Source organism: Neoarius graeffei, chromosome 7, assembly GCF_027579695.1.
Source record: "Neoarius graeffei isolate fNeoGra1 chromosome 7, fNeoGra1.pri, whole genome shotgun sequence".
Lineage (NCBI taxonomy): Eukaryota > Metazoa > Chordata > Actinopteri > Siluriformes > Ariidae > Neoarius > Neoarius graeffei.
In genome coordinates this window covers 81,508,334-81,522,191 of record NC_083575.1, presented here as the reverse complement: position 1 = coordinate 81,522,191, position 13,858 = coordinate 81,508,334, and the positions used below count along the sequence as shown (strand labels likewise).

Below are 13,858 nucleotides of genomic sequence, written 5' to 3'. Positions count from 1 at the left end.
ATCCACTCAAAAGTCACATTTGTTTAGACATACAGTAGTTTTAAGAGGCCATGAGTAATAAGATAATGAGCTTATGAATTATTTCTTGCTGAATTACAAGTTGTTGCATCATTCATTCATAAACAAAAAGAGAAAGAGAAAGAAAAGATTCTTTGTTTTTGTGTGTTTGCCTTAATTAATGACCAATTTGGGTTGTTTCGACATAACACATCTATGCAAATAGATTTATTTAGCAGCCTGAAAGTCACTTTGTGAATGGCGATTGCTTTAAATTATACCACTTACTGCACATGAGTAATACTGATTTTAAATTAACTGAAGAAATATAGCTAATGCTTTATCAGTTTATAGTTATACTTAATGTGGAACATCCATGTAACGAGTTACTTCTTGTCATCACTTACATTATAGCAACGATAAGCAGTCGTTCCCTCATTATCCTTTTTTTTATTATTATTATTTTTTAACCCTTGTATGGTGTTCGGGTCTGTGGGACCAGTTTTTATTTTTTTATCAAAGGAACAATGATACCTCATCTCATCTCATTATCTGTAGCCGCTTTATCCTGTTCTACAGGGTCGCAGGCAAGCTGGAGCCTATCCCAGCTGACTACGGGCGAAAGGCGGGGTACACCCTGGACAAGTCACCAGGTCATCACAGGGCTGACACATAGACACAGACAACCATTCACACTCACATTCACACCTACGGTCAATTTAGAGTCACCAGTTAACCTAACCTGCATGTCTTTGGACTGTGGGGGAAACCGGAGCACCCGGAGGAAACCCACGCGGACACGGGGAGAACATGCAAACTCTGCACAGAAAGGCCCTCGCCGGCCACAGGGCTCGAACCCGGACCTTCTTGCTGTGAGGCGACAGCGCTAACCACTACACCACCGTGCCACCCTCAATAGTAACTTATTCTGGTTTATTTTTCCTCACGTTGCGCCCCCCCGAAGAACTCTGGTGCCCCCTAGGGGGAGGCACACCCTACAATTTGAAAAGCCCTGATGTAGAGGAAGACGTTTCAGAACGTGAGGATCACATTTCTGTAAATTCAGAGTCTGACAGTGACTTTGAAGAAGAGGATGAGACGGAGCATCAGCCAGTCCCAAAACGAAGACGAGCATGGGGATGATGTGTTGTACAGACTGACATGGTTACTGTATGTGTTCAGCTTGTGTTGTGTAAACTGAACTGAATGGGTTAAATTTCTAATGAAATTCAAAGAAATAAAAACCAGTTGTTATGAAAAACCTTGCTTCATTTGTAAATTTGAAGACAAACATCTTTTTTCCACTGACTGTAATTGAAATTGATTTTCTTTTTGTAAAATTACATTTTATTAAAAAAACACAAAAAACAAGTAGCACTTTTTTTTAAATAAATGTAATCTAACAAAGGTAAAGGGCAAATATTAACCATATATGCTGTTTATGTTGCTTGTAATTGGGGCGAAATAAACATCTGTTAAGTATTTAATGTAAAATTGTTTGATTGTGTTGAATTTAAAGCACCAAAGTGCATCGGCTCCACCAGACCCACCAACACTGGCTGAGTAACAAAAATACGAACACCACACAAGGGTTAATTTGATTAAAACTAAAAGGAGCTTGTTATATTTCTGAGAAACAACACAGCACAAAGTTTGAAGACTTTTTCATGGTGGAAAAAATGCATTACTTTTCAGAAAACTTCAATTCACAGCAATCTAATTTACATACTGGCTCCTCCCACTATTCTACACATGATGTAATTGACCTCTGACATGTCGGGTGTTTTTGACGCAATTAATCCCGTTGTTTTAAAACTCACAAATTATTTTACTAAATCAGGGTCAAATGGAGCCGTGATGAAACTTTCCAGTAAACCATTCCTTTGTGTGAGTTTTAATGTAAAAAAAACCCCCACATCATTATGTAAACGATATTGTGCTCATTAGCATTTTATAAGTTAATTCACACAAATGTACCAGCTCAAGCTCATCTAAGGTCGAGACACCTCTCAGTGAAACACCATCTGGACAAGTAGAAAGGGCGTGTGTCCTAGTTGCAATGCTGACTTTAGCCCTGTTGGGTTTCAGCAGCTGTTTTAGTCCTGTGGTGTGTTTCAAGTGTGTCAGAATTGACTCTGCATTGTCTCAGGTGGCCTTGTTAACTCATTGAGTGTGTGTGAGTGTGAGTGTGTGTGTGTGTGTGTGTGTGTGTGTAAGGCTGTGTTTTTATTTCTTCCTAGTGTCCCAATACTGAGAGGAATATTTGACAGTGTTGACTTTGTGGGGATATTTGGCTAAACCCCATGTGAATAAACTGCAGCTTTTATTAAAACAAAATAAACAAAGAGTGCAATGATTTAATTTTGATTTCTGAAGTTAGGGTGGGAGGCACGGTGGTGTAGTGGTTAGCACTGTCGCCTCACAGCAAGAAGGTTCTGGGTTCGAGCCCAGTGGCCGGTGAGGGCCTTTCTGTGCGGAGTTTGCATGTTCTCCCCGTGTCTGCATGGGTTTTCTCTGGGTGCTCCGGTTTCCTCCAAAGACATGTGGGTTAGGCTAATTGGTGGCTCTAAATTGACCGTAGGTGTGAATGGTTGTCTGTGTCTATGTGTCAGCCCTGCGATGATCTGGCGACTTGTCCAGGGTGTACCCCACCTCTCACCCTTAGCCAGCTGGGATAGGCTCCAGCTTGCCTGCGACCCTGTATAGGATAAGCGGTTATGGATAATGGATGGATGAAGAGCAGGGTGTGTGGTAACTGCAGCATAGCATTGTGTGTGTAGCTATGTCTTTATACATTCCTTTATAAGGCCAAAATGCGATAGTGAATATATGACAGTTTTGCCCTTTTGGCTGGTCACTATGAGGAAAAGGACATCTTTTGCAAATACTGAAAACAAACAAACAAAAAAAAAAACATGCAGAAAATTTTGATAAAAATTTGCATTGTTTTTATGTATGTCAGCTCCAGAAAGAGCTGCAGGACATGCTACAAGGACGCTGCAATCCATAGACAGTCCTGTAAAATACAACCCGGATAGTCTTTCGTGCTGTTAGTGCAATGATAAAGACTTAGTGATGTATCAGTGTTGTGTTTTGATCATGATTTTTCTTTTTTTCCCTTTTCTTTCCATTTAGCAGCATGAAAGCCACCTTGAAAAAAGGTCTTTGCAAGAAAACCTAGGCTCCTCCTCTAGATTCCCAGTTTATTCTGTTTAAGGTGATTAAATAATCATACAACACTATTATTATTATTATTATTATTATTATTATTATTATTATTATTAAGAATAATAACTAGAGGTACAGCCCTGTGATGACCTGGTGACTTGTCCAGGGTGTACCCCGCCTTTCGCCCGTAGTCAGCTGGGATAGGCTCCAGCTTGCCTGCGACCCTGTAGTACAGGATAAAGCGGCTAGAGATAATGAAATGAAAAAAAAACCTAGAGGTACTGTGCCAAGGGCACAGTGGTATCCCATTTCCACACCTGAGGCCTTGGGACAAAGGTCAAGGTCACAGAACTGAAAGAAATGAAGCCACTTGTCTGGAATCTGATGACAAAGGGAAAATGATATAATACTTCCATGGTTAATAATATTAACTAAGTTCCTATCTTTCACCAATTTCTTGATGCAGGCCAGTGAAAAATATGCAGATCATTGATCTGACCTGTCAAGGTCACTCCAGGGCAAAACCAATGCTCCCATATGAAAGCCCATGTATGACTTCCTATTCATGATCAATAGTAACTATGGCCTTATCTTGCTCCATTTTTGAGTTTTAGGCCATTAAAAATATGTGACCCAATCTTGACCTAGGTCAAAGGTCAATAGGTCAAAACTATAAATATTCATTAAAACATGTTTTTCTATAGCAAAGGAGCAAGGCTAGCTCAAAGACTGAAAAATAGACAAAACTCTGACTTTTTGCTAGAGTCATCTAAGTGACAAGCTCAAGGTCACGTCACTGAGTGAAAACAGGTCAAATCGCTTAACCGATGTGAACTATTTTGAAGACCCCCAAATAGGTTTTCCGTACCCCATTTGGTGAAAATTCATGAAAAAATGAGGGAGGAGTAGCGATTTAATGCATAAGTGACCTTTGACCTAAGTCTGGCAAAGGGTCAAGGTCATAGGTCAAATGAGTGCAAAAAAGTATTAAGGTGTAAGGGCCATGGAAGATGGCATGAAATAATTTTGTCTAGCTTGTCCTGATACTGTACCAGGTGGTCCCATTCATAGCCATTCCTGAGAATGTTATGACATTATAAAATGACATCATGACGTCATGTAATGATGTCATGCATGATATGGAGATCACAGATGGTTACGATCTGTATGCACACCAAGTTTCATCCAGATATCTTGAAAATTGAGTGAGAAATGACCCTTGTCTAACTACTACTACCGACGTGTACACTAAACCTAAGCAATTTCAAGATCCCATTTACACTGAAGTGGAAATGGGATAATAATAATAATAATAATAATAATAATAATAATAATAATAATAAATTTTATTTATATAGCACGTTTCATACAGAAACTGCAGCTCAAAGTGATTTACATTAAAAGATGAGATTAAAAAAATTAATTCTAAAAGATACAAAAAAACATAAATATAAGTGGACATACATTGTCTTGCAAAAGTATTCATCCCCCTTGGTGTTCATCCTGTTTTGTCGCATTAGGAGTTGGAATTAAAATGGATTTTTGGAGGGTTCGCACCATTTGATTTACACAACATACCTACCACTTTAAAGGTGCACATTGTTGTTTTATTGTGACACAAACAATAATTAAGATGAAAAAAACAGAAATCTGGAGTGTGCATAAGTATTCACCCCCTTTTGTATGAAACCCCTAAATAAGAGCTGGTCCAACCAATTCACTTCATAAGTCACATAATTAGTTGATTAAGATCCACCTGTGTGCAATCAAAGTGTCACATGATCTGTCACATGATGTCTGTATAAATCAACCTGTTCTGGAAGGACCCTGACTCTGCAACACTACTAAGCAAGCAACATGAAAACCAAGGAGCCTCCAAACAGGCCAGAGACAAAGTTGGGGAGAAGTATAGATCAGGGTTGGGTTACAAAAAATATCCCAAACTTTGAATATCCCAGGGAGCACCATTAAATCCATTATAGAAAAATGGAAAAAAAATATGGCACCACTACAAACCTGACAAGAAAAGGCAACCTGCCAAAACTCACAGACCAGGCAAGGAAGGCATTAATCAGAGATGCAACAAAGACACCAAAGATAACACACTCAAGCTGCAAAGATCCACAGCGCAGATGGCAGTGTCTGTACATAGGACCACTTTAGCTGTACACTCCACAGAGTGGGGCTTTATGGAAAAGTAGCCAGAAAAAAGTCAGTGCTTAAGAAAACACGTTTGGAGTTTGCCCAACAGCATGTGGAAGACTCCCAAAACACATGGAAGAAGATTCTCTGGTTAAATGAGACTAAAATTAATATTTTTGGCCATCATGGGAAATGCCACATGTGGCGCAAACCCAACACCCTGAGAACACCATTCCTACAGTGAAGCATGGTGGTGGCAGCATCATGCTGTGGGGATATTTTTCATCTGCAGCGACAGCAAAGCTGGTCAGGACTGAAGGAAAGATGGATGGCACTAAATACAGGGCAATTCTGGAGGAAAACCTGTTTGAGTCGGCAACAGGTTTGAGACTGGGACGAAGGTTTACATTCCAGCAGGACAATGACCCTGAACATACTGCTAAAGCTACACTGGAATGGCGTAAAGGGAAACATTTAAATGTCTTGGAATGGCCTAATCAAAGCCCAGACCTCAATCCAATTGAGAATCTGTGGCATAACTTGAAGATTGCTGTACACCAATGCAACCCATCTAACTTGAAGGAGTTGGAGCAGTTTTGCCTTGAGGAATGGGCAAAAATCCCAGTGGTTAGATGTGCTAAGCTAATAGAGACATACCCCAAGAGACTTGCAACTGTAATTGCAGCAGAAGGTGGCGCTACAAAGTATTGACTGGGGGGGTGAATACCCATACACTACAGATTTCTGTTTTTTCACTTTAATTATTGTTTGTGTCACAATAAAACAACAATTTTCACCTTTAAAGTGGTAGGCATGTTGTGTAAATCAAATGGTGCTAACCCCCCAAAATCCATTTTAATTCCAGCTTGTAATGCAACAAAACAGGACAAACACCAAGGGGGGTGAATACTTTTGCAAGACACTGTAATGATAAAATCTTTAAAAGACAACATTGACAAAATGGAAGGAAAGAAATAAAGTAATTATTACGGTGAAAAATAAAAAAGCTAAAAATAAGATAAAATTGTATAGAAACAACAAGCTGTATGTTAAATTAAAGAGGGATGTTTTTTTCTGATGTTTAAAGATATTTACTGAGTCCGTCTCCCTGATACTTTTTGGAAAAGCACTCCACAATTTGAGTGCATAGTGGACAAAGGCTTGCTGGTGCGATTTTGCTGTGGGGGATTATTGGGACATTTAGTAAACCAGCTGTGGAGGACCTAAGGGTTCGTGTTGGGACATAAAATGACAAAGACTCAGTGAGGTAAGAGGGTGCAATGCCATTTAGAGCGTTATAGACAAGTAGGAGGACTTTAAAATTAAAATTTAAAATGATCTGAATTTGGCCAAAGCCTTAGAAAACCGATCATCACTGTTGTAGAAGAGTGTCTATGGAGCAGTATGGGACAATATTTTATATCATATTAAGTGCCGTGGCACGGTGGTGTAGTGGTTAGCGCTGTTGTCTCACAGCAAGAAGATCCAGGTTCGAGCCCCGTGGCCGGCGAGGGCCTTTCTGTGCGGAGTTTGCATGTTCTCCCCGTGTCCGCGTGGGTTTCCTCCGGGTGCTCCGGTTTCCCCCACAGTCCAAAGACATGCAGGTTAGGTTAACTGGTGACTCTAAATTGACCGTAGGTGTGAATGTGAGTGTGAATGGTTGTCTGTGTCTATGTGTCAGCCCTGTGATGACCTGGCGACTTGTCCAGGGTGTACCCCGCCTTTCGCCCGTAGTCAGCTGGGATAGGCTCCAGCTTGCCCGCGACCCTGTAGAAGGATAAAGCGGCTAGAGATAATGAGAGAAATATTAAGTGCCTTACCATTTATCACAATTTATAGCACAGCAATGTTGAATTATTGAATCAGATTGGTCAGAAAGTGTTCACTAATTATAATTTTCTATATTAATTGTTCTGGGTGAAAGACACATCAGGTTTAAAATAACGTGTTTACACTAATGAGTTATTGTTTCTATAATAACAGCTGTTTCACACAATCTAAAGGTAATAATAAAATGAGAAAACAATCTGTTGCTGTATAACAAAGAAGAATTCGTTCATATGGCAAAGTTTTCTGTAAGATATTCATTAACCATTTATGGAAGGAGTCTCCAGGGTCAGCGCTTTGTAAATAAATGCTCTCCAATTTAATTATTTATTTATTTATTTATTTATTTTGGTAACAAGATAATCTGCATATTTTTTCATCTTATCAACTTCAATGAGTGATGAATCAAATAAATAACATGAGTGATAACAGTAACTAGTTTCTATAACACAATTTTTGAAATGTGCTGGCTGTAGTTCAACTCACAGGCTTATACAATTGTGGTCAGAAGTTTACAGGGTCAAAATTATACAACCCCGATTCCAAAAAAGTTGGGACAAAGTACAAATTATAAATAAAAACAGAATGCAATGATGTGGAAGTTTCAAAATTCCATATTTTATTCAGAATAGAACATAGATGACATATCAAATGTTTAAACTGAGAAAATATATCATTTAAAGAGAAAAATTAGGTGATTTTAAATTTCATGACAACAACACATCTCAAAAAAGTTGGGACAAGGCTATGTTTACCACTGTGAGACATCCCCTTTTCTCTTTACAACAGTCTGTAAACGTCTGGGGACTGAGGAGACAAGTTGCTCAAGTTTAGGGATAGGAATGTTAACCCATTCTTGTCTAATGCAAGATTCTAGTTGCTCAACTGTCTTAGGTCTTTTTTGTTGTATCTTCCGTTTTATGATGCGCCAAATGTTTTCTATGGGTGAAAGATCTGGACTGCAGGCTGGCCAGTTCAGTACCCGGATCCTTCTTCTACGCAGCCATGATGCTGTAATTGATGCAGTATGTGGTTTGGCATTGTCATGTTGGAAAATGCAAGGTCTTCCCTGAAAGAGACGTCGTCTGGATGGGAGCATATGTTGCTCTAGAACCTAGATATACCTTTCAGCATTGATGGTGTCTTTCCAGATGTGTAGGCTGCCCATGCCACATGCACTAATGCAACCCCATACCATCAGAGATGCAGGCTCCTGAACTGAGCGCTGATAACAACTTGGGTCGTCCTTCTCCTCTTTAGCCCGAATGACACGGCGTCCCTGATTTCCATAAAGAACTTCAAATTTTGATTCGTCTGACCACAGAACAGTTTTCCACTTTGCCACAGTCCATTTTAAATGAGCTTTGGCCCAGAGAAGAGAAGACGTCTGTGCTTCTGGATCATGTTTAGATACGGCTTCTTTTTTGAACTATAGAGTTTTAGCTGGCAATAGCGGATGGCACGGTGAATTGCATTCACAGATAATGTTCTCTGGAAATATTCCTGAGCCCATTTTGTGATTTCCAATACAGAAGCATGCCTGTATGTGATGCAGTGCCGTCTAAGGGCCCGAAGATCACAGGCACCCAGTATGGTTTTCCGGCCTTGACCCTTACGCACAGAGATTCTTCCAGATTCTCTGAATCTTTTGATGATATTATGCACTGTAGATGATGATATGTTCAAACTCTTTGCAATTTTACACTGTCGAACTCCTTTCTGATATTGCTCCACTATTTGTCGGCGCAGAATTAGGGGGATTGGTGATCCTCTTCCCATCTTTACTTCTGAGAGCTGCTGCCACTCCAAGATGCTCTTTTTATACCCAGTCATGTTAATGACCTATTGCCAATTAACCTAATGAGTTGCAATTTGGTCCTCCAGCTGTTCCTTTTTTGTACCTTTAACTTTTCCAGCCTCTTATTGCCCCTGTCCCAACTTTTTTTGAGATGTGTTGCTGTCATGAAATTTCAAATGAGCCAATATTTGGCATGAAATTTCAAAATGTCTCACTTTCGACATTTGATATGTTGTCTATGTTCTATTGTGAGTACAATATCAGTTTTTGAGATTTGTAAATTATTGCATTCCGTTTTTATTTACAATTTGTACTTTGTCCCAACTTTTTTGGAATCAGGGTTGTATATACGGGCTCAAGTATATACATACACCCCCACTAATATTTGGCTAAATGTCCCTTAGCAAGTTGCACCTCGACCAGACGCTTTTGGTAGCCATCAACAAGCTTCTGGCATAATTCTGGCTGGATATTTGAACACTATTCTTGGCAGAATTGGTAGAGTCCATTTAAATTGGTTGGTTTCCTGGTACGGACCCAGCTTTTAAGAGTAGTCCACACATTTTCAATAGGGTTGAGGTCAGGGCTTTGGGAAGGCCATTCCAGAAGCCTAATGTTAGCCTGCTTTATCCATTCCAAAACCAGTTTTGATGTATGTTTGGGATCATTGTCCTGTTGGAACACCCAATTGTGTCCAAGTTTCAACCGTCTAGCTGTTAATTTGAGGTGAAGTTGAAGAATTTGGAGGTAGTCCTCCTTTTTCATTATTCCATCCACTTCATGCAATGCACCAGTACCACTGGCAGCAAAACAGCCCCAGAGCATGATGCTACTACCACCATGCTTGACAGTTGGTACAGTGTTCTTAGGTTTGAAAACCTCACCTTTATCCCTCCAAACATACCTCTTGTCATTGTGGCCAAATATCTAAATCTTTGTCTCGTCTGACCATAAAACTTTTATCCAGAATGCATTTGGCTTGTCCATGTGGGCAGCTGCAAATTTCAGTTGAGCTTGAAGGCGTCGATTTTGGAGCAGGGGCTTCTTTCTTGGTCAGCACCCTCACAGTCCATGGTGATGTAAAACTTCCTTCACTGTGGATAGTGACACTGGTGTTCCAGCAGTTTCCAGTTCATGGCAGGCTTGAGCCTTGGTGGTTCTTGGGTTGTTCCTGAACATCCTAACCAGACATTGCCAAAGTGGTGACACATCCGATTAACTTGTATTTATGTACAGTTGTGTGAACTGATGATCTTGGAATCTGCAGTTGTTTAGAAATGGCTCCAAGAGAACTTCCCAACTTGTGTAAATCTACAATTCTCCTTCTTAGATCTTCACTGAGTTCTTTGGACTTTCCCGTGGTTCTGAGTATTGGTCAATCCAATGAGTGCTGTCAAACAAATCCTTTTTATGCTGGCAAAGAGAAACTACCAGTTGTAGTCAATCATGATCACTAACGAGAAGTTAATAGGCCTTGGCCTTGTCAAGTTAAAAGACATTGTAGAACCTTCAGCACCACTTACTAACAGATTTAAGTGAATGTATGTATATATTTGAGCCTGTATGTATAATTTTGACCCTGTGTGGATTAGAGAAAACCCAAAATAAATTAAAACTTGTGCACTCAATTCTTGTTTTTTGAAATCATTAAAGATGTATGCTGTACAATCATTCCACCCTGGAAAAAGAACAGTTCGAGGAAATCATTAACAGCCCGAAATCACCCTGACATTCATGTCCATTATGAGTGTATGTAAACTTCTGACCACAACTGTATGTGATATATAATATCAATGTGCCCATTTTAATATGTAACCATTTCTATAGTACGAACTTGTATGTCAGCCTCTCTAAATAATCTAAAATGATGAATAAATGTGCTTTTATTTCACAAACAACAAAAACAAAATTATACATACAGTTAGATCCATATATATTTGGACACTGACACAAATTTTGGTTTTTTTTTTACCTGTTTACTGAAACATATTCAAGTTATAGTTATATAATGGACATGGATATAAAGTCCAGACTTTCAGCTTTCATTTGAGGGTATCCACATTAAAATTGGATGAAGGGTTTAGGAGTTTCAGCTCCTTAACATGTGCCACCCTGTTTTTAAAGGGACCAAAAGTAATTGGACAATTGACTCAAAGGCTATTTCATGGGCAGGTGTGGGCAATTTCTTCATTATGTCATTCTCAATTAAGAAGATAAAAGGCCTGGAGTTGATTTGAGGTGTGGTGCTTGCATTTGGAAGATTTTACTGTGAAGAAAACATGCGGTCAAAGGAGCTCTCCATGCAGGTGAAACAAGCCATCCTTAAGCTCCGAAAACAGAAAAAAACCCATCCAAGAAATTGCTACAATATTAGGAGTGGCAAAATCTACAGTTTGGTACATCCTGAGAAAGAAAGAAAGCACTGGTGAACTCATCAATGCAAAAAGACCTGGACGCCCACAGAAGACAACAGTGGTGGATGATCGCAGAATAATTTCCATGGTGAAGAGAAACCCCTTCACAACAACCAACCAAGTGAACAACACTCTCCAGGAGGTAGGTGTATCAATATCCAAATCTACCATAAAGAGAAGACTGCATGAAAGTAAATACAGAGGGTTCACTGCACAGTGCAAGCCACTTATAAGCCTCAAGAATAAAAAAGCTAGATTGGACTTTGCTAAAAAACATCTAAAAAAAAGTCAGCACAGTTCTGGAAGAACATTCTTTGGACAGATGAAACCAAGATCAACCTCTACCAGAATGATGGAAAGAAAAAAAGTATGGCGAAGGTGTGGTACAGCTCATGATCCAAAGCATACCACATCATCTGTAAAACACGGCGGAGGCAGTGTGATGGCTTGGGCATGCATGGCTGCCAGTGGCACTGGGTCACTAGTGTTTATTGATGATGTGACACAGGACAGAAGCAGCCGGATGAATTCTGAGGTATTCAGGGACATACTGTGTGCTCAAATCCAGCCAAATGCAGCCAAACTGATTGGTCGGCGTTTCATAATACAGATGGACAATGACCCAAAACATAAAGCCAAAGCAACCCAGGAGTTTATTAAAGCAAAGAAGTGGAATATTCTTGAATGGCCAAGTCAGTCACCTGATCTCAACCCAATTAAGCATGCATTTCACTTGTTAAAGACTAAACTTCAGACAGAAAGGCCCACAAACAGACAGCAACTGAAAACCGCTGCAGTAAAGGCCTGGCAGAGCATTAAAGAGGAGGAAACACAGCGTCTGGTGATGTCCATGAGTTCAAGACTTCAGGCAGTCATTGCCAACAAAGGGTTTTCAACCAAGTATTAGAAATGAACATTTTATTTACAATTATTTAATTTGTCCAATTACTTTTGAGCCCCTGAAATGAAGGGATTGTGTTTTAAAAATGCTTTAGTTCCTCACATTTTTATGCAATCATTTTGTTCAACCCACTGAATTAAAGCTGAAAGTCTGAACTTCAACTGCATCTGAATTGTTTTGTTCAAAATTCATTGTGGTAATGTACAGAACCAAAATTAGAAAAAATGTTGTCTTTGTCCAAATATTTATGGACCTAACTGTATACTGTAGCATAATTTTCTGTGAGTAGATGTTTATTTAACATACGCAGCAGCCATGGCCTAAAGCTTAAAGAAGCAGTTTTTGGACCAAAAGGTCACTGGTTTGGTTCCCTGGACTGGCAGGAAAATGTAGAGGGAGTAAGAACATCCATTGTTGAAGTGCCCTTGAGCAAGGCAACTAACCTTCAAAGACTATCAAATAATGGTTCCTACTGCCATCTGGTGAGGCAATACAGATATGAGTATGGCATCAAACTTCCACTGTAACCCAAAGTATGTAATAGGCGAGAACCCAAAGGGATATAGAAATGGAGATTGGTGCTGCTCGGTGTACCTTAACCTGGATAGAACTTGGTGGGAGACTGCCTGGGAATAACTTTGAATAATAGGAAGGACTTTGACTTGACTAATATACAGTACTGTGCAAAAGTCTTAGGCACCCTATTTTTTTCTTCCATACAAACTTTGTTATAGATTTCTATTTTATGACTTGAGTCAGTACTTTCACCTTTCAGAGTTTCAAGCGTTCATTTTCCAGCACAAAATTAAATGTTACAGAAAAAAAACAAAGTTTGTATATGAGCAGCATTTTTCATAAGAAAGCACTTTTCAGATGAAAAAAGAAAACATAATGAAGGCTGCTGGGTTTTGGTGCAAAATGAAGAAGCAAGTGTGACAGTCAAAGTGTCCAGAAGAACTGTGGCTGGTTCTGTAAGATGCTCAGTAAAACCTGCAGCTCATTTCCTTATCAAACTGTACTCATTGTACCTGAGACTACTATATTTTTTTAAAAGCAAAGGGTCGTCTCACACCAAATATTGACTTTGTTTCATTTATTATGGTCTACTGCTACTGTTTATAGTATTGTTTTTAATATTGAAGCATTTCAGTTCATTATTTTAAGTCATTTTTGGTCTACAGCATTTCTTTACATGTACCTAAAGGCCCCGTCACACTTATTCGGAATTAGCAGGAATCAAGCAGAACCAGCCGGAATGAAAAATTTTTCAAAATTCATGCCACATTCGGGCAGGAATTTCAAACTGACCAACATTCTTACAGCTTTGTAAGAATGCCGTTCGAATACTTAGAATGCGCTTCGAACCCGCCTCGAATGATTCTTGCACATTCCAGGTGTATTAGCTTTCGAATGCAGTTCAAATGTAGTTAGAACATGGTAGGAATACCTAGAATGCTGTAAGAATATTAAGAATGCACTTCGAATGCCGTATGAGTGCGGTTCGATTGCTGCCCGAATACCACCCAAAGTCTGGTCGGAAGGTGCCTCGAATGCTGTACGAATTCACCTCAAATGCAGTCAGAATGCTCCCAGAATAGCCGCCGAATATGT

General features: G+C 39.5%; 1 protein-coding gene across 1 annotated transcript in view; it reads left to right on the top strand.

The window, feature by feature from the left end:
* The window catches only part of zgc:154142 (uncharacterized protein LOC555481 homolog), a gene marked incomplete at its 3' end in the record, with an annotated part of 96,487 nt that overhangs the window by 65,692 nt on the left and 16,937 nt on the right, over nucleotides 1–13,858 (top strand).